This window comes from Anser cygnoides, chromosome 1 (genome assembly GCF_040182565.1).
Source record: "Anser cygnoides isolate HZ-2024a breed goose chromosome 1, Taihu_goose_T2T_genome, whole genome shotgun sequence".
NCBI classification, from domain to species: domain Eukaryota; kingdom Metazoa; phylum Chordata; class Aves; order Anseriformes; family Anatidae; genus Anser; species Anser cygnoides.
Window position 1 is genome coordinate 99,374,353 of NC_089873.1, and position 20,481 is coordinate 99,394,833.

At 45.1% G+C, this 20,481-nt stretch overlaps 1 long non-coding RNA gene across 1 annotated transcript; it reads right to left on the reverse strand.

Moving 5' to 3' along the window:
• Positions 1-3,127, reverse strand: LOC106037487 (uncharacterized). Its single transcript, XR_001208067.3, has 3 exons — positions 1,039-3,127; positions 175-318; positions 1-86 (listed from the first exon to the last, which is right to left on the reverse strand). It is a non-coding gene; the product is annotated as an uncharacterized lncRNA (long non-coding RNA).
• Positions 3,128-20,481: the final 17,354 nt, after the last annotated feature.

The window sequence follows — 20,481 nt, forward strand, 5'->3', positions numbered from 1 at the left end:
GATTTTGAAGCCACCTGTATTCCATAAGCAGATATTTCTCCCTCCATTGATGTGACACAGCCCTCTCCTCCAGGTTTCCTTTCTGTCTTTTGAAGAAGTAAAACAAAATCCAGTGATCATATTAAGACAGTTTAGGCCAGTTGATAAGGAAGAAGCACTGCATCTGATATTTACAGCATAAGGACTGCCTCACTGGATCACCCAGCTGCTCAGACCAGTTCAGTGTCCTTTCCCCCACCACAACCGGTATCGGGCATTTCACTGGTGGCTGCACTGAACACTCTTGAAGATGCTGATGCAAATGTCTAGTGTTGCAACCTGAAATAGGATGTGCCCATATGCAATAGAGGTCACAGGCTAAGAGCACATCTGTAGGAGAGACACAATGGGCACCTAGCAACAAGGCAGCCATAAATGTCATTTTAAGGTTTGTCTCGCAATGCAAGTGGCCTATGGTAACCAGGTGAGTGTTGTTTAGGAGCTATTTAATCAGGCAGGCAGGTAGAAGGGCACTTATTCGTTAACCTAATGACATCTGAGTGGCTCTGTTGTGCCATGCCAACAGGCCCTCTTGCCCTGTGTTGACACTGGTTGGTAACAGAGGCTTAGAGGAGGAGGACGACGAGGAGGAGAACAAGGTGAGTAATATCACCAGGCATGGTCTCCTGTCTTCTAGCAAACTGTGGCTTGGTTATTTCCTGGGCCAGAAGTGGTTTTGGGGGTTGACAGTCCCCAAAGAATTTGATTCTCATTAATTTATTTAATTTCTTTTTTTTTTTTCCTACATCATATACCCCCTCCCTCTTCCTTTTGTTTATTCTGAGCATGCTATCAATTCAGTTGCCTCCTACATCTTGATTTTTAGAAACAGCGCACAACCACACTCTGCTCTTCTCTTATATGCATCTGTTCTTCCACTCTCCTTTTTTTGCAGACTCTCCTCATCAGTCTCTTTTCTAGTCCCAGAAGCCCTAAGTCTGTTAGTCGCTTGCTACCTTGGTCATGTAGTAACTTGCATGGGAGCAAACGCATACATACACATCTCTTTGTTGCCCTTCCTTTACTTCGACAAGTTCTTCTATGTCATTTGGAGTGAGGAGGGGACCAGAATGTACTCTCCAAGTTGTGGATGCATCACAGATTCATACAGTGTCACAATGGTGCTTTCAGTTATGTCATGTACCCCATTCTTTCCATGCTTGTCATCTCCCAAAGTGGCTGCATGTTCAGTCCTCTTTCTCAGTAGTTTTATGCATGGGTGAAAGGCCGAGACGTTTCTGGGGGTGATACTGGATGAAGAGGAAGCCAGGACTTCTCAGCTCTCAGCTGAGACACTTTGGAGTCAGAAAGCTGTTTCAAACAAACGATTTCACCTCTCTGTGCCTCAGCTTTGTCCCCAGGAAAGTGGGAGTTTCCCAGTCTAGCACAGAAGAAATGGTGTGAAATGAGGTGAGTGTCTCTGAGATCTGTGGATGAATGTTGCCAGGAAAGGGAAGGCCAGTGTTAATTAGGGTCAGCCCTGATTATATTAGTACAAAGGAAGCTGGAACTATCTTCCTTGCATCTCTCCCTGCCTTCTTCAGTGCTCTATTCTCACTCCCTGGATTACCCTTGTAAACACGGACTGGAACTAACTGATTAATAATGATTAATAATGAAAAAGCATAATGAAACAACGTTAATGCCTGGAATGAACAGCAAGTGTACTGCTAGCATCAGAGTATACAAGGGTGCAGATTGACAAATTTATTTCCACTTGTACAGTTTGGGCCAGCTGTAACTGGCTTTACACTGGCTCTTGTGAGTTGTATAGTCATTCCTGGCTCAGGAGGCAAACCGATTTACATCCTGTGCCTTTGCTTGAGATTGTCCATTACATTCAGGGCAGCTGTCCCATAGTGACAGTAAGGGCCTAGACATCTCTTCCTCACCCTGAAATGAAATGTGTGATGGAGTGTGAAGGACAGCTGTACCCAAATCTTCATCTGGCAGTGAGGAGCACTCCTATGACCTCCTTATCAGCTGGTGCCCTAGGCTGCTGCTGGGCTGAAACAGCTAGTTTGTTTATAGGTCTCCAAGAAGTCACTCAGGCATAACAAATTATTTGTTATTCCTAATAAACTATTTCTAGGGAATACACTCAGGAATCTAAAAAGCCCTTCTCATAGAGGTTCATGCCACTTCCTAGACTCCGTCTTTGTGCAGGTTTCATCCTCCTCTGTGCTTCAGCATCTATTTCTCCTTCATCCTCCGGACATCTGGCTCTCTAGTCCTAAGCATGTGGAAGATGGTATTGGGTCTTCAGTGGTCTCACTCATTTCTATTGACAACCTTTTCCCATCCCACAGAGACTATGTAACATCACTCACATGTAAGAGATGTTTTTGAGATTCACTTTGGATTTACTCCAGTTGGTGTCACAAACTGCTGGGTGTTCCATTCCTCCTATTCCTGTAATTTTGACCTATGTCTCATGCTGTGGGCTCTGGTGTTGTTTTTGTATCCTCTTCTTGAATATGCTTCCTCATACCTTTCTCAGCGTGAAATCTGTCCGTTGCCCACAGTTGTCATCTTTTTGCCCAAACTCCCTATTTTCTCCTCTTTACCCCCATGCTGTTATTTGTTACAGTTCATCATAAAGAATTCTCAAACCACTTAGTCGGGTGGTCCTTCGTTTGAGGTGGAAAAGATTTACCAAGATGACTGGCTGGTCAGGGCTCAGTCCAAGCAAACAACACAGCCTCCCTGAAGGATAAAATATAATCTTTTATCTTCAGGATTTCCTCATGAACTCAGACCATTCCTGGGTGATGTTGAAGGCTGTGCGTTGGGGAAGAGATGTTTACATTTTTGTAGATTGTAGTCAAATGTTTGATTCCCTGTAGATCCAATTCAGCTGCCTTTTTTATCCCTGTTGGAGCTGTGCCCATTGCCCCAAGAAACACTTGTTGAAGAACTTTATCATCGTACTACCTGTTTACAGAGAAGATTTCTACCCATTGATCTCAAAATGTTTTTAAAAGGTGAACAGCTTCATTAGTCTTACGTGACATGTAAGAGAAAATAGGGTATGGGTGAATTACAGGCACAGATATAATCTGGTAGAAGACAGACAGAAACACGATCAAATCTTCTCTCCACTAGGTTTCAGATGTCAGGAGTTTGTATCTGGTAGGAGGACAGACCCCTGTCTACTTCTATATGATGGCTTAGGAAGAGTAGTACCTATTGGTGTTCTGCTAAATCAAATGGGATCGTGGTCCCAGGGTCCTTGGTGCTGACATTCACTGGCTGCAGTGTTTAGGGAACATGTCAGAGGGAATCCATGTATAGACTGGTGGCATTTACAGTCTTTGTAAGGACATTTATGCAACACTGTGTTCCCAGGTTCTCAGCTCAACAAAATCAAACCTCCGAGTAGGTGTTAGCCTGCAATGGGACTCCAGCTGGCTACTGACCATAGCTTGTCTGTATACAGGGTCTAGGTTCAAAAAAAGCAAGATGTATGTAGGCCATCTTGAATTCCTCTTCCTGGTTTCACATGTACAGTCACTCCCCTGCTCGCTTTCTCCATAGTCTCTTAAAACATGGACTTTGAGTGGTGAGTTGCCCCCTTCTGTGTACTGGGTATTATCTTCCTGACAACTGCTGCTCTGCAGTATTGAGCAGAGGCTAATGCAGTTTGATTCACCGCTCACTTAGGGTTGACAGATGAGCTGGCAAGTCTTTTTGTGGCAGTTTAGGCTACTTTCAGATCCAGCTGTCTGCCTTGTCTATCAGCCACAAGTTATTGCCCCTGTGACAGAAAGTCTCAGCGGCTCCAGTTCATCATATGGTGTCTCAGTGCTTTTAAGCTAATGCACCAGACTCTGCCATGGAAGAGCCACAGGAGGACACATGTTCCCATTTGCCAAATCTGCAAAGGGAATAATGAGAGGAGGATCACCAGGAAGTTCTCCAGCTACTGCTGTGAGGCTCGTTAAAGTTCATCTGTCAGAGCATGTGGGTGAATTAAGTGATGGGTAACTGGGCTCGTTATCACTGCCCTGTGCATAAGTAGACTCCAGCTTGCATGGCATGGAGGCTTCAGCCCAGCACCAGGTCCTTAGATCCTTAGGTCCTAAAAGGAGAAGTCTCTTCTTTCTTGATGGATTCAGGATTTTTCATGCCCATATCCATATAGTTGAAAAACAAGTACACTTTTCATTTATAGCTTGTCATCTCAAGAAAAATTACAGGATGGGTCACAGGAGGAAGAAAATTATGGGCTGCAGCTAATAAATGGCCATTTACCAGTACTGCAAAGACCTGGGGGATGGAGGGTCTCCCAAGGTCATAACTTCACAAGCAGAATTAACATCACTTCATGGAGCTTGATAAGTGTATTCAGGCTTTCTACGCAAGTCCTTTGAGATAAGAGATCTTCCAGTCTATGGAGTGGGAGAGCATGAAGAAGCAGCTGGGGAGAAGAGGAAGATGAAAAAGACTACAGGTTGAGTCAGGCAAGATTTGATTTTTTTATCTTCTTGGTACCTTTTGAGGGAGACTATTCTAAGACTGTGAGCACAGCCTTGCTTGCGAAATGTGAATTCCAGAATTGTTCAGCTTTACTCATGGCTTTGTTGATCTTCAGCTTAAAAAACAGTTTGCCTGTGTCTGGAATGCTGTGGTTTAGGGTCCTGAGCACCACCAACGATCAAGAGCACCCAGCTGCATCCCATGCAGGAAGTGAAGAGAAATGTGAGACTGAGCTGAGAACATAAAGGATGCTTAGAGGAGAAAAGTGGTAAGAAGTGAGATAAAACCTAGTGAGGATAATGGTGTCTGCAAGGTTGCTGATCTGCACTGTGAGGACAGTTGTGACCAGAAAGGTTAATGTCTGCTGTTCCTGGCCTCAGCTGGAAGCTGCTGTGAAATGCTTGCTGAAAGGAAGAGTGTGATACCTAGCAGCAGCTGGGGAGCACAGATCTCCTTCCAGCCTGGTAGGAAGGTGCTTCCAAAGACACTGGACTGCTTTTGAAAATTCCACTTGAAGAGCACTTTTTTTTTTTGCAGAGGCTGTGTGATAAGGAAGGTGTCTGGAGGTCCCAAATAGGAGGAGAGAAGGTGGTAGGGCTGCTGGAGCCATTTGGAGATGGTGTGGATCTTCCAGCCCTCAGACTCAGCCTGCAGACAGACCTGTGGCCCCTCTCCTGTTCTGTGGTCCTTGCCACCAAAAGCAGGCCATCATCAGGTGCCATGTCTGGCTGCATGGCTGCTTCCATGCTTTTACACAGCAGACACATGTGACATTGTGTGCTCACAGGAGAACAAGAGGCAGGCAGGCACTCTCTGCAAGTGTCTAGTGTGGGCATCTACATTTCCACTTGCCCACAGCAGGTCCCAGGCCTGCTCAAGCCCCTCATATGGCACCTAAGGCGTCTTCCCAATGGCATCTTCCAGCAAAACATGGGGGCTGCCCCATCTCCCCTGTTGACACAACGCCTCCTGGAGCCACAGCAGAGGCTGAGACTTTCCCGTGGCGCAGATGTTGGTGTCGGCCTCCTCACCAGCCTAACTGCTCTTCAGGCAGCTGGGAAAAGCAATCATTGGCAAATGTAATGAGATAGCACTGGGCAAACTATGTAAATACTGTTTGGGCTACATTCATAATCCCACGCCATGAGACGCATTTTCATGAGAGAGGCAGTCGGGCCCCCTTGGATAATCTTAATCGTTTCTGACATGAAGGCTTCTTCTCCTATTTCATGACTTATTTCCCCAGTATCATTTAAATGTATTAAAACACTGTTAGCGTAGAAAGTAGGCATCATGTTAGCATAATATCTAATCAGAACTACCCTGCCTGTCCCCGCAGGGTTTCTTTATTTATTTATTTTGTGTCTGTTTGCGCTGTTTTCTTGTTAGATTGGAGAGCCCTTCCTTGACATACTCATTTGTTCTGCTGTATAATAGAATAGGATCTTCCTGAGCTGCTGACATCTGCTTTATTCTTGAGATCTGCAACTCTCAGCTCACAAAGCAACAATGATAATAATAATAGCAATAATAATAATCATAGTGCTAGGAAGACTGAGAAGTGAAGTTAAGCATGAAGAAGAGAAGACGGAAAATAGAAGAGGAGAAAATGGACTGGCAAAGGGCATTTTGGTCAATGTGAGTGTATTTTTACTGGCCCTGATTCTGCACTCATTTACCCAAGCTTTATGATTGCACTGCCCTATGGACTGCAATTAATTTCCTTGTGACTTATAATAATGCCAGGGGGAGAGGATCAGGCACTGTGGTGTATGTGATCAGGACACTTGTTCACAGGTATATTCAGCTCTGCTCTTGCTCAAGTACATTGCTTTGATTCCTCAACGGCATTGCAGTATTGATTTTGAAGGGAATTAGTTTCTTCAGTGCTTCTGAGGATCTGGCCAGTGTGATTTCTCAGGGACTTATTCAGCTTCCTCCCCCACAACTTTATCCTCACATGTCACAGCTGAAATAATTGGCATTGCACTATATCAAACAGAGGGGATGCAATCCCAAAGGCTGGGGGAATCGTATCCATGGCAAGCCTTGACAAAAAGCTGTATGAGGAAGAGAGTTGTTGGGCTAAGCGCTGTGCGAAAAAGGCTTGGAAGCTGTGAGCCCTGGGTCATCTTGTCTGAATCCTGCTCTGTTGAGATAAAGCAGGGCTTTGTACTAACTAAGGCTAAGGAAAGATGACAGGGTGCTGCAGGAGGGAAAAGGAGGGAAAATTAAGTTAAAGGAAAGAAAGAAGGAAGGAGAAGGAAAAAAGGACGGAAAAAAAAAAAAAGTTCCCTGCATTAAAAAGATCAGGTCATTTTGAGCTCCAGACTTCCTTGAGGGGGAGAACTTTACTGAGTGTATTAATTTAACTGTGGCTCTCACACCACCTCCTACTGTAAATAATTCACAATTAGGAATTTCTATGATTTCTGACTTGAGATGGAGCCAAAACCTGGGACTTGTGGTATTGAAAAGTAAGAATCTAAAGATGACTTTTGTGGCTGATATCAGCCAATTTGGACAGCCAACAGGCAAAGAAGCACAGAAGGTCTTGAAACTAGTGAATTCAACCCATCCTGAAAAGCTGGGAGTGAGCAGCCCTCTTGTTCATTAGCCTAAGGCCCTCTCTCATAAAAACAAGTTAGCTGAGTGAGTACAGAGTTCTGGTGAAGCTGTAACTAAATTCATAAAAGAAACACAAAAGGACCCACACCCACAAGCAAAACCTGGGCTCTAGTGCTAGCTGTGCTCCCCCTGATTCAGGACAGCCCAGGCTAAAGATCCTGGCTCATAACGAGTTTCCCAAGCCCTGCTTCTCCTGTCCCAGCTCTTGGGTCTTCTCAGAGGTTCAAGTTCGCACAATTACAGTTATTATTATGGCTTTGTTATTTCCTTAACTGTACGTAGGCGTAAGTGACATTTTACAAATACTGATCAGGTCACTCTTCTGCTGAGCTCCTTATGTATATAGCATGGAGGCAAAAGTCAACACATACCAGAAAAGAGGATCATGAGAAATAGAAATGGAAAAGATTTATATGAGGTCCCATCTACTCCCTTTTTCTCCTGGCATACACTTATAAACTGAAGTATCTTTACCAGTGTTTTGCCTAGCTTTAAAAATTCTAGCCAGCAGGGCTTCATACCCTGTGGGAGGCTTTTATGTATTTTGTAACCTCTGTATTTAAGAGTAAATTTATTTATTTATTTATACTGTTATGCCATGTATGACTTCTTGTTTTGCTCCTAACTGCATCCCCACAATACTTTCCTTGTACCTACAAATAATTGCATGTTGTATTCTTTCTTGGTCATTGCCTAACCAGGCCAGGTACCCTTTCCACGCACACTTTTTCCTCAAAGTAAAACCCTCTCACCACACTCCATGTTTACTGCTCCTCAGTATCTCCCTCATAGCTTGTTCTTGCCTTTGTGGAAACCAGGTGTTTACAATGAATTCACAAGGCAAAACTTTCATTTTGGAGATCTTTGAATCTGTCCTTTTCCTGATGCCTTTGAATTTGAGAGACTAAGGTTGCAGTAAGAACATTTTGCTTGTTAAATGAGAATTGGAAAAGATTTGAGAAGTGATTTGAAGGAGGAGTAGCTCAAGGCATATTTGAGGCCAGAAAGGTCAAAGTCTTTAAGTTAAGTGGTTAACCAAAGTATTTTGTTAAGTGTGCAGGTAAAAAAAGGAGATGCAGAATGAGGAGGCAGATTTGTGGGAAAACAGGAATTTGGATGAGAACAGCAAAAAACAAATAAGCAAACAAAAAAACAACAAAAACAACAACAAAAATGAGAGAGACATTCTGCATTGTTGCTGACTTCTTATGGCTAAGTGACTGGCTGGTAGGACTCTTGGAAATGAGGACAAGTGGTAACAGGCAGTAGGGAAGTGATTCCCCATGAGAGAGATCTGCCTCCTCTCACAGTTAAGTCAGTAGGGGAAGAAATATTATCTAAAGAGCAAGAACAGTGAGCTCTGATGATGGTCCTCCATCTGCCTCATTTCAAGAGGGATCCCCACAAGCACTGTTGGTTACCTATATAAGCACAGTGGCTTACATTGTTATACCTGAATGAATAAAATTAGCCTCTCAGATCCTACCATCTAAATAAAAATGTGATTTATCTTCCATAGCTCCCACTTCTAAGGTTAGAGGTTTTTATGGATGTCCATCAGTTCTGAAGATGAGGCCATATTTGTTTCAGTGCCTCTTGATTTGTGGGAATTTAACTATGGTTACCCACTTAAAAAAAATTTCTTTGCTTTGTTCCTAAGGATATGGTCACAAAACTCATAGCAATTAAACCATCATCACTGGTATGCATATTAAACCATGATACACTGGTTTGTGTATCATGATCACTCAGAAGAAATGTTCTGATATGTAAGAGGAATATTTCATCAAAACTTTGTTTTACTAACCAAAACAGAGAAATAAACCATTCAGAATTTGTCACAGACACCAAACACACCACTTTTCTTGTACTCCTATGTTACATCATTATGGGATATTGATTTCCATTATTGTGTATTTCAGAAAATTCTCTGGGTAACACTCTGGTGATTTGCTCCAAACTGGGTGTTCCAACCATCTTTTAGCAGGCAGAGGAAAGAAACACAGCTTGCTTGTCAGGCAAAACCCTGTCAACCCAGTAGTCCAAGTGTAGACCATTGTCACATATGGTCCCTGTACCTCTTGCGATATCTCTGAGGTAGAATGGAACCCATATTTGTATTTGTTTATTAATCAGGTGGGATTTAAAACAATTTGCTTTAAAATTCTGCGTTGCATGCTGCCATCTCTAGGCATGGTAGCCAGATGACAAAATGCTGCAGCAATGATGTTGCCCTCCAGCCCTGAGTATAATGAACACCCAGTTTTGCTGGGAGATAGATGCAAATGCTTGAACACGCTTCCACCCAGGCAACCTATACCCAACTTGATGACAACTTAAAAATCTCTCTCTCTGCTCTCCTTCCTTAGGGCGTACATCTATCCTTGCTGCTGGTGAGGTGCCCTGCTGCATCTCTTACTGCATAACTGATGTTGGTAAAGCTATCGTCCCTCTCTTTAGGCTCCATCAATTGGTACAACCTGGAAAGACAATGGAGATGAGGGTAGTTTCTGGGTGCCTGATCCATTTCCCATCCATTTCAAGGATCCCATATTAGACAGACAGGCTCTCAGCCTTCTCAGAGCAATTTCATCCCTGGATTGGTGACATTAACCGTGTCACTGGGTCACACTCAAAGAAGTGCAGGACGCTTTTCTGATGACAGACTGAGTGGAATAACCAGTGTGGTCAGGTGGATTGCATTAGACTTGATAAGATTTCTGTGAGATGAATTGTCACTGCCTTTTCAGATCCTTCATTGTAAATCTAGAATAACTTTTTGGTGCATAAGTATTCCATGTGATTTTTTCAGAGGGGTAGCTGAGAACAGAATATGATGTTGTGACTTCATCTTCCTTTAATATGAAGTCTAGGGAAAAGTGCTTTCATGGGTGCAGTTCACCATAAACAACCTCTTCTTAGCTTTCTGATTTGTTTCCCTTATATGTTTACGAGGGGATAGGTAAATTAAGCCTTCTTTTGATAGTATTGATTTGGAGAAGAATACAGGAAAACTGTCAGGTCTGAAAATAAGGAGTTGGACTTTAGGTCATCCTTGATATCTGCAAAACTATTCTTTAAATTCACTATTGTTCATAGCTAATGTTCTTCACTAACTGGTGTTCAAGTTTGGATTGCTCTTTCAACTAGAGTAAGTATCAATATAAGAAACAAACATAGATATAAGTGTAAGTAATATCCTGTTTTGAACACTTCATGAAACACCATGAAAGGGAGAGCACACATATAACTAGTGTCCCTGCAGCATGAATGCAGAACTGGACCTCTTCACCTACTCCCAAAGGTGGAGGTGAGTTTGCACCTTCCCGAGAGCTGGTCTCAGAAAAGCCCCTCTTCAGGCAGCCATCAGTCCCCTGCTGTCCTCAAGACCAGACAGGTACCATCTTCAGGGAGTAAATGACAAAAGAGATTATTTAAATGAGATACAGTTAACCTTAGTGAATAAGTGCTGTCAGTTACTGCATTGTCAAGGTGAACACTGCTCCTGATATCAATTTGCAAGCTCACCTGCCTCGACATGTTTCAAACATGAGCCACTTTTCTCACCTGGCAATGTCCTCACAGTGAAGGTGTCATCCACACAGTCCCCAACCATTTTTGACAGCATCCTGGGAAGGTGTCCCTAGGGACCAGCTCCTGTCTACTGAGTTGTGATTGTAATATAGCTGTACTTTCCCCATGGGTAGTGGAGAAATTGAATCTTCACTGAATTTGAAAATCATATGTATCTGCTAAAGGACAACTGTAAGGAGAAAGATGAGTCACTTAGCAGCAGTCTTAGCACTACTGACACATCTGGAGTGGGATTTGTCTCAGTTAACTTCTTATGTCCACACTTCACCTGAGATAGTCCCTGTGGGCTCCCTTTACACTCGCTGGAGAAAAGGAGACACTTTGATGGCGCAATTCATCTAGCCACAGAAGATATTTGTGGTAGGGTGAGGTGAAACAACCACCAGAAGGACCTGTTTCTTCATATTAAAGGGAGCCCAGACTGATGACCACAGCAGTGACACTTAATATTCATAAAATAAATTGCACCTTGATGTCCATGCAGTCACATGTGTAGGTCTGGCCTTCTCCCCATTTCAGCATTGGCTCCTTGCACCATGCTTCTCTGCTCTGGGACTGCTCATTTTCAAATCAATTCACATAAAAAAAAGATTTTTCACCTTTCCACCTGCCAGCAGCAGAAAAATGGACCCAGGAGCTTGTTGTGAGACTTCAGAGAGGCTCTTCGTGGTATCTTCCTACGGAGTGGGGGTCCAAACCCCATTTTTTCCTCATACACCATTGGGATCTCAATCCAGTCACTTGTTCTGCAAATCCAAGACCCCACTATGACTTATTTGGTTACTTGGCATGGCAGCCTCCAGGAGGTGGAGGACCCAGTTGTTGTTGCAGGTGTTGCACAGACACAGGAGCTCCTGCTGGGAAGGATTTCAGGCAGTTTTACTCCTGATGGTCACCTCTAGTCTGGTGGGAGTGAGTCTGCTCGGACAGCCAAGGGGTCCTCAGACATGAGATGATTCCTCCAGCTCCAACAGCATCAGAGAGAGGCCTTGCCTGGCCTGACCAGCTGTGGAGGGGATGAGCTGTTGTAGGGGTAGAAGTGTGCAAAGGTGTGCTTCTACAGGCTCTTCCTTGGATCTGACTGCTGTTTTTCTACTTGTTTTTTCTCCTCTCCCCTGATCTCTCCTGTCCTCCCTGTCCGCCCTCAAAGCAAGGCAGGCTTGCAGGCGGCGTAAAATGGTCGCCACTCCACAACACAAACAGGCTTCCAAGAGAAGCTGTACCAGCTGAGGGCCCACTCCCACCTCTCCCTCTTTCCCCTCTCTGTCCTGATCTCCTTGCTCCTTTGTCTCCCCCCCCCCCCAGCCTCTCCTTTCTTTGTCTCGCTTCCCTCTCCCTCCTGATCTCTCCGCCCGTGTCTCGCAGGCCCTCTCCCCCGCTCGTGCTCTCTGGAGACAGGCCTAGTGGCCTGGTTGCCATCTGCTGCCTGTTTTTGTGAGCGTGTGCGCGGACAGGCGCGTGTGTGCATGCGGGTTTTTTTTATGAGGTTGAGATCAGATGGCATCTAATCGATCGTCATGGTCTCCATGGTTACCGGGGTGACAGAGGAGTTGGGAGAGACACATACTCCAGCCTGGGGCTGTCAGACCATTCCTGAGAGAAATAATACCAAAAAAGAAATCAAACCCCTTCCATCACGTTTTAACGCATTTACATCTTCCTTGGAGCTGGGAAAACGTAGCCCGGGCTTCTGTTTGACGCTGCTACCCCTTGGCTTGGCGGCAGGAGGAACAAAGCAGATCTTTGGGGAAGCAGAAGCAGCTCCCTTTCCCCTTTTGCTTCTCAGAATGGTTTGATATTTTTATTTTTTTCATTTTTCTCCCAGTCACTGTTGTAACCGTAATGGTTGTTTTTATTCTTCTAAATTGGATGGTTAGTCTCTCGAATTGGCCAAAGACAATGATATCCTCTGGGAAAAGAATTGCAATTTATTAGTATTAGTGGCATCTTTTTCTCCCTGGCCTCAGCCCCTAATACTAGGCAGTCTTTAGCCCTCGTTGTGACAGATCAATCAATCTGACTATGATTCCTGGTTGGAAGCAAGTGGAGTGTGATGGTAAGGATGAATTATGGAATTAGGAGAATTCTTCGTCTTTAGAAGCAGATTGAGTTGGGCAAGGCAACGTCTCCGACCAAGACAATTAGTGTGTCGGGAGCATGGGAACCAAAAACGCTCAGGGCAGAATATGATCTTGGATGGATCAGGGGAGGAGGAAGCTATGTTTGAGGCAATATCACGGTGGCATCCCCCAATCCATACCCAAAACAACCCAGGAATTTCACAAGGTTTGCCTGTAGTGCACCACCTAGGTGCACAGAGCCCTGCCTGGTGCATCGGGTTCCCTTTCAAGCCTGATTTGGTCTTTGGGCTGACCTCAGCATGGGCTCCCCCAAAAAATTAGGATACGTCTTCTCTGTTTTCTGGGTACAGCCACAGTGTTAATGCTTGTCAAAGCTCATCACTTGGAGCACTGTGGCTGTTGTTTTTCTGGCCATGTTCCTGCCCATGGTAGCACACAGGGCTTTGGAAATGTCAAGTGTAAGGGCAGCCAGAGGGAGCTGATAGCACCAATGTATATGGCTGTGATGGGCTCAAGGGCTGGTGGCCCAGCACAGCTCTCCAGAGACCTAAAAGTGCCAACTGCTACATATAAAATGCATCAGATGAGTGAATCCTGGGCCAAGTAGAGCTCTCATGGAGCTACGCATGGTTTGAGAGCTGCATATGCCTTTACATGTCTTTTCTCTTCCTGAAATCTGAATTAAACTGATTTTTACTCAGAGCCTGCAGTCGTGCTTTGCTCTTTTGCCTTCCAAGTAGAAGCAGAAGGTGCTCAAGCTGGGTTGCTCAGTTCAGGCTGCAAATACGCATTGAGGGTGGGATTCAACTGTCTAAACAGTGTCATTGGGAGTGACATCCTATCCAGCCTACATGTTCTGCCTGAAAACGTGCAGGTTTTCCATTAGGACTGCGCATTATCTGCCAGGCCCTTTTGTCTGCTCTGGGGATGTAAAGGAGCACCAGGCATTCATGCAGCTGAACCCCAACCTGACTGCTGGAGCAAAACATCAGCCTGAATATTTTGCAAGGGATCGGGAAGACAGGCTTTGTAGCAGTATCAGGTATTTCTTCCACCCTGGGGCACAGTGAACAGAGCTTCTGGTGTGGAAGGATGTGGTGTTTGTGCCACAGAAGTCCTCTCCCTTTTCCTAGAAATATATGCCGTGCAATACCCCACCACCACAGTAAAAACTGGCATGACTACAAATATTTCCTCATCTGTACTCTGCCAGGGGTGATGTTTCAGAGTTTCCTACTTTTAAAAAAAAAAAAAAATCTGTGATCCCGCCTATTTAAATTCTAATTTTGCTCCCTCCCAGCAGCATCCCTGTTTCTAACCTGAAGGGTGGGAAATATCCTCTACTCTTCGATATTCCCCAGCCTTAAATACCATGGGCCTCCTCAATTTTCATACTGTACAAACACAAACTAATTAAAGTCATACAAATACATCCCAGGAAGAGAATGAGAATCTGCTCACTGGAGGGAAGACTGCTGGCTCCCACATCCCAGGAAAGCTCCCCGGCAGTTTACATTGTTCTTTTTCCAAGGGATAATTTACGGTAAAGCTGGTTTCCACTGAAACAGCAACCGTGTGTAAAGGAGGGAAAAAAAATGTAAACACAACAGCATCTTTGTGAATGCAGCAAGGTTCTGGTGCCTGCCTCTGCGTGCTCCATAATATATTAATACACGCTGGCTGGCCAATCCCACTGGAGCATTCAATCATGCCATATTATAATAGAATTTAATGGAGTTGACAGCTAAGACCTAGTTGCTGGAGACATGCGAAAGACCTTTGCAATGAGGATCTACAATTAATAAAGGAAAGGGCCATAGATTTTTGGAGAACCTCATAAAAAAGTAAAATATCGACATTGATCACGGCATGCAAGGATATTAGACACGTAAATCTGGCTATTGCCTTTATTTATTTATTTGCACATCTTTAATATTATAGTCACAGGTTTCCCCGAGGCCAAAATGCAATTTCTCTCTCCATTTCTCAGCAGGAGCTTTTCATCTCCCTATTCACCAGGTTTTGAATTGTACATTTAATAAGCGATAAAGAATTCCTGCCTCTTTTCCTTGGGCCTAAAGCCCATCGTTTCCTCCTCCTTCTGTTTCCTTTTTTTTTTTTTTTTATTGAAAACAATGATCTGTTTTAACCACCAGCAGCTTCCTTCAGGATGGGTGGGAGTGGTGTAGGAGGGGACCTGGCACCCATGGGGGTGTCTGGACATCAGTATGTCACCCTGTGTGTGGTGTGCCATGAGGCAACGGGGAGGCAGAGATCAGGAGAAAGGGTCTACAGTACCACGCACCAGCTTTCCCCAGCACCACCACCACCCCACCCCGACTTTTTTGGCACTTAAGTCAGAGCAGCAGAAACAAGTTATGGCTTTGCTGCCTTCATCCTGCTCCCGGGGGAGAGAAGCATCCAGCCTTCAAGGCAAATTTGTAGTGGTTTTAGAGGTGAGATGCACTCGACTCTATCCCCTGCCCTGATGGAGGTCATCTGCGTGCCGCTGTGCTCCATCAGCCCCGGATCTCTCTGCATATGCAATGAGCACACAACTGGATCAGGGTTGCTGTTTGGCTCCTGGCCTCTGGGGGGTTCACAAACAGATTTCTCTAAGTATTTAGGTGTGAATTGGTACCTGGTGGGATATGCAGGAACACCTAGGCTCTTCGCCTTATGCTTACACTGCCCACATCTGCAGATGCCCGTGCAGTGCTGACAAGCTGTCCTCACAGGCTGGCGGGGTCAAGCTCCTAGTTTTACACCACAAGCCTACTCATCTCACTGGGCTCCCTCCTCCATTACACTGTCGAATTGTGAGGTCAGGATCAGCGAGCTCCAGCCCCTGGCAATGTAAAGGTCTGGCTTCCGGCAGCATGTTTAGAAACTGAAAGCAAGAGTGGGTATCTTGCAAACAGGCAAGGTACAGCAGTAAAAAAAAAAAAAAAAAAAAAAAAAAAAAAAGGATGAATAATTAGATATTCCAGTTTTGAGACCAGCTGTGGTAGGTTACTCTCTTGTCAGGTGAAGCAGCCCTGTTTCTCTTCCACTTACCCATGCACAGACGCATTTCCCCCAGATAGGTGATGTCTTGTTTGGAGCGAAAGGGGCCGTTTCCCCACATCACGCCAGCGGCTCCTGCACGGTGTCGCCTCAGCCTCTCCTCCAGCAAATTGAGTTTGTCAGTGCTCAGCCGCACAGCTGAGCGGAGCTGCGCCGTGTCTCGCCTCTCCGGGGAGAGAGGAGTTGGCATAAGCCAGGCCGTAATGGGATCCAGAAACAAAGAAGCGTGAATGAAGTGCTAATTGCATTCATAAAGACATTAACAAAGGAATTAAAATGGCAGAAGCTTCCTTTCCCCCTCAAGATTCATATAAACAGCCAAAAATATATTAATAATCGCTGAGGTTTTTACTGTTTTGAAGGAATTACGCAGAGACGTGACGTGAGGGCTTGGAAAGGCCATTTCAGTGGTCTTTTTTCTTGGCTTCTGTATCAGAGATGAGACACTTTACTGCAGCTGTTTATCCAGACTTGCTCTTTTCTTCCTGTACTTTCTCCTACCCTTGTGCTTCCTTCAAAGAACAAGAAGATTGATCCTCATTTCCCTCTGAAATTGTTGACAGTTAGTAAAAATAATGAAGTCACATGAAAAAAAATGCAGATTTCCCCTTAAAAAAAAACAAAATGACCTCTGGAGTTTGGCTAGTGACACACTGGAAATTTCCTGTATAAAATAGCCTGAAACAACCTGTCTGTGTTTTTGTTTGTTTGTTTTTTTGTCTCATTCAGTTCTACTTACCTTTCCACGGAAAAGGGAAAGAAGACATGCCTTCTGTTTTTCCTCAGTCAGCTTCTACACAAACTCCAGCACTGTGCTCTTATTTGCATTGATAATACTGAGAGAAAACATTTACCTGTAAAAAAACCTCTCCAGTCAATGGGATGTTCTTTCCCCATGGGAATATTCATATTAGTCTCAAGCTTAGAAAGAGCTTGTTTAGCAGACTCTAAATTTTGAGGCTGGTTTAGTGTTTTCATAGCAGTCAAATGTTAGCTCTTTGCTTTCTGCAATACTTGGCTGTGTTTATCATAGCTCCCCATCTCTTGCACTCGCTTTCTTTCTGTCTGCTGCTGTGGGTGTTGTGCTAGCAACAGCTACAGCTACAGGCAGCTAAACATTTTAGTTTCATTTGCCAGTTTTCAGTCACTCGTCGCTTTCAAAAACATTCGTTTTGGGGACTGCACCCTGTCAGTCCTCAGGACACTGGTGGGTGCTAGCTCCGGAGGCAGAAGCAGAGGCCAAGGCTGGGAGAGGAAAGGAGAACAAGCCCCAGAGATTGATATCTGAAGGGATGAGGCTCAGATCTTTGTGGGATGTGTGTGGGAACATAGGGCTGGGGTCCCAGGGTGTGGATTGCAATAGGAGATCTGGACCGAGGTGGGGATTGGTGGGATGGGGCAGCTGAGCAGGGAGGGAGGCAGAGCTCCCCCAGCACACTCATGACCCTGCACAAGAGTGGGGGACATTGTCACTCCCCCCATCAGGATGCTGTCTCATCCAGGTGAGACCCTCACGCCTGACACTACTGCACCCCTCCACGGGCTCCAGAGGCTGGGAGCTGAAAGCATCACAGAAAGAATGATGAAAAGAGGCAATGCTGGGAGGAAGAATGAGCAATGCTCCTGCATTAAACATAAAAACTCGCACTGAAGCAATTTTCCATGTTACAGACAGCTATAGCCCATTACCAGTTAGCAGCAGCAGGATTTTGGGGGGGTGTTAGGAGTGAGCACAGGGCACAGCTATCCCTCTCATCTCACTATCCCAGCGCAGGAGGGAAGCATGCCCTGGCTGTCACTGAAAAGCAGCTGAATGAGGAGCAAGGGCAGCCTCAGCTCAGGCCTCGTTTCTAAATAAATGAAATGTGCATCTTCCACGTGGTCAGCTGGGAGGGAGAAGCCTATCTCAGGAGCGATGGCAGGTGCTGCTAAGCTATTTCCATTTTCCAGCTCTGCAACCTCAGGAACCTCTTTAATCCAAACCACCCGCCAAGCTCCATTCACTGGCAATGAAGACCAGCCAGTGTTTTTGGATTCATTTTTAAGGCTGTCTTTAATTTTTGGAAGTATCTTGCTGGCGGAGTTTTGGTCCCACCTGTGATTCAAGAGGAGATTTGCAAATCTCATTCTCACTTTTTCAGTCATTTAAAGGGACACATCATGCCAAGAATTTAGGCTCCGCTTTTAATAGAGGGAACATGGGGGTAAAGGGATATGAAAAGAAAACCAGGAGGTACAGAAACGCTTTGGCGGATTTGTTAGAAATGAAAACACTCTTTATTTGATTTCTGCATTCCCTGGGGCAGCCAGGGGAACCCACACACAATTGCATTGAAATAATGTATGAGAGTCAGAGAGTGAATTTGACAAGAAGCTCCACCAGACTCACCTGGAAGCTCAGTAAAGTACAAAATGTAAATCCAGCAGAGAAAAGAGTGGCGTAGCTCAGGGCCGTGATCTCAGTTACCCTGCTTTAAGGCATCAGTAACAGGAATTGAGCCAGGAAAATCAGAGAAGAGCCACACCAGCTTGACTTTAGTTAGGGCTTATGTTCCACATACATAATCTATTGATAGATGTTAAAGGTAGATGGTATTTTTGTAGGCATTTGTTCCACTTCACGAGCACATATGTACACACCTAGGCAGACACAGATATGCATGCACAGCTACTGCTCCAAATGCTTTCTGGTGTCCAGCTTACTGAAATGCTTTCAATTAGGGTTTGGAAAAGGTTGACTCAGTCAGCGTATGCAACACTTGCCAGAGACAAAATTAGTTTTAGTCACTGCTGTTTTCTTTCCAAAACAAAAAGCCCCCCTCTCCCTTTCTCTCTTCCCTTATATTAAGTGGCACGTGTTCTCAGGTAGGTGTTTAGCTGATTTTTAATGTCATGGAAACTTCATCTGCAAATTCGTTAGAAACTCTTTAGTGAAACAGTCTAGTAAAACAGATGATTAATACTGGTAAGCTCCTCATTTACATATTAATTAGTCTCTGTACTCAACTAATTAAAACAGGGCTGCCTGTTTGTAGACTTTCTGAATTCCAGATTGTTGCTATTGCTCCCACGTAGGTGCATTTAGCACAGCTAAGGCAGGCCATCGATAATACCCACCAGCCACCCTAAACAGCAGTAGCAACATTTAAAAGCATTTGGGGCTCTGTGGAAGGTACTTTCAGCATTTTCTTTGAAAAAAACAAGGCTGATACTTGAAATGGCAGGATGTATTGACTGAGCAGTGCTCCAGCTTCTCTGTGATGCTTTCAGGGAACAGGACAACTGCAGAAGCTGGCCAAATCCAAGAGAAACAGGACATCACTGGGCACGAACAAGCTCACACCAAGCTGCCCTTAATCCTTGTGTTACTCAGCTTTGTCCACAGATGCTAAAACCGAAGCTCAGCCTGATAACCCAAGACGTGAATACTGAAGGTTAATTCTGACCTCTGTCACTCTGGTGGAGCTCTGCAGGGATGTCACAGACCTGCCGCTGGCTGACCTTTCATAGGTGAAGAGCTGCACGTCCCCATTGTGCATTTCCCTGCTGGCACTGGGTGGGTGCATGAATTACAAAGAAACTCTGCTGTTTATTCCTTGCCTTGGAGCTCTATCACTCAAAACACGATCTCCCACAAAGATGTCCTCAGTCACAGAGACAGCCACCTCTCCAGGGCAGGAGGAGACCCTGCCCCATCCTGCCTCTCCTGGCTGAGGACACACCATTGCCCCCTCTCCCACCGTGCAGCCCCCTGTGCTTCACAGCCAGCACACCTGCTGGTGGCCATGACTCCTCTCTGTCCTCCTGCCACCTCTTCCAGCTCCTCCTGCTGCTCTTGCTTCTGGACCTGCTTCTTGGCTCTCTTCTCCTTCCCCTCTCTCCCTGTGCACCTGGTTTTAGTTCCTCCCAGCTGCTGGTGTTCCCCACTTTGCCGTCCCTGGAGTAGTATGGTATTCCTGCAGAAATTCAGGAACTGAGGATAAAACATGCCAGGCTGAGAGGCCCTTTACGAATGTATATGTACTGCTACAAAATGTTTTGCGTGGCAGTGACAAGTAGGTTTTCTCAAACTGTCTGTGCACACAAGGTTTTTCCTCACCCTAGCTGCCAATAGCAGTTTGACAGGTTTTATTATACTCCATTATTCACAACAAGCCAGGTCGCTGTGCCATATGCTGTCCAGTCCTGCTAAAGCTAACCATGTGCCCATGTTGGCTGCTCACCAAAGCTGGTTAAAACATGCTCCTTTTTGCCTGCTATTTGTTTTGAAAGAACTGGAGACAGGGGCTTTGGGTCAGGCATTCCTGTCTGTTTTATCGCACAACTTTGCTCACCCTCAGCAGCCCAAAGGCCAATTCAGTTGGAAAACCAGGGGTCCTGGTATGGTTTGCACCTGTGGTTCTTGTAGAAACCTGCCCTGTCCTGGGGCTGGTGCAGTTCGAGATAGGAGCAGAGCCTTAAACCTCTCTGTGGCCATGGGAAGTGAATTCAACCTGGAGTACAACTTTTGAGATGATTTCATGCCCTGCTTAGCAGGACACACAGCAAAGAACCATGCAGTATTTCTGAGACTAAACCTCTGCTTCACTGGCAA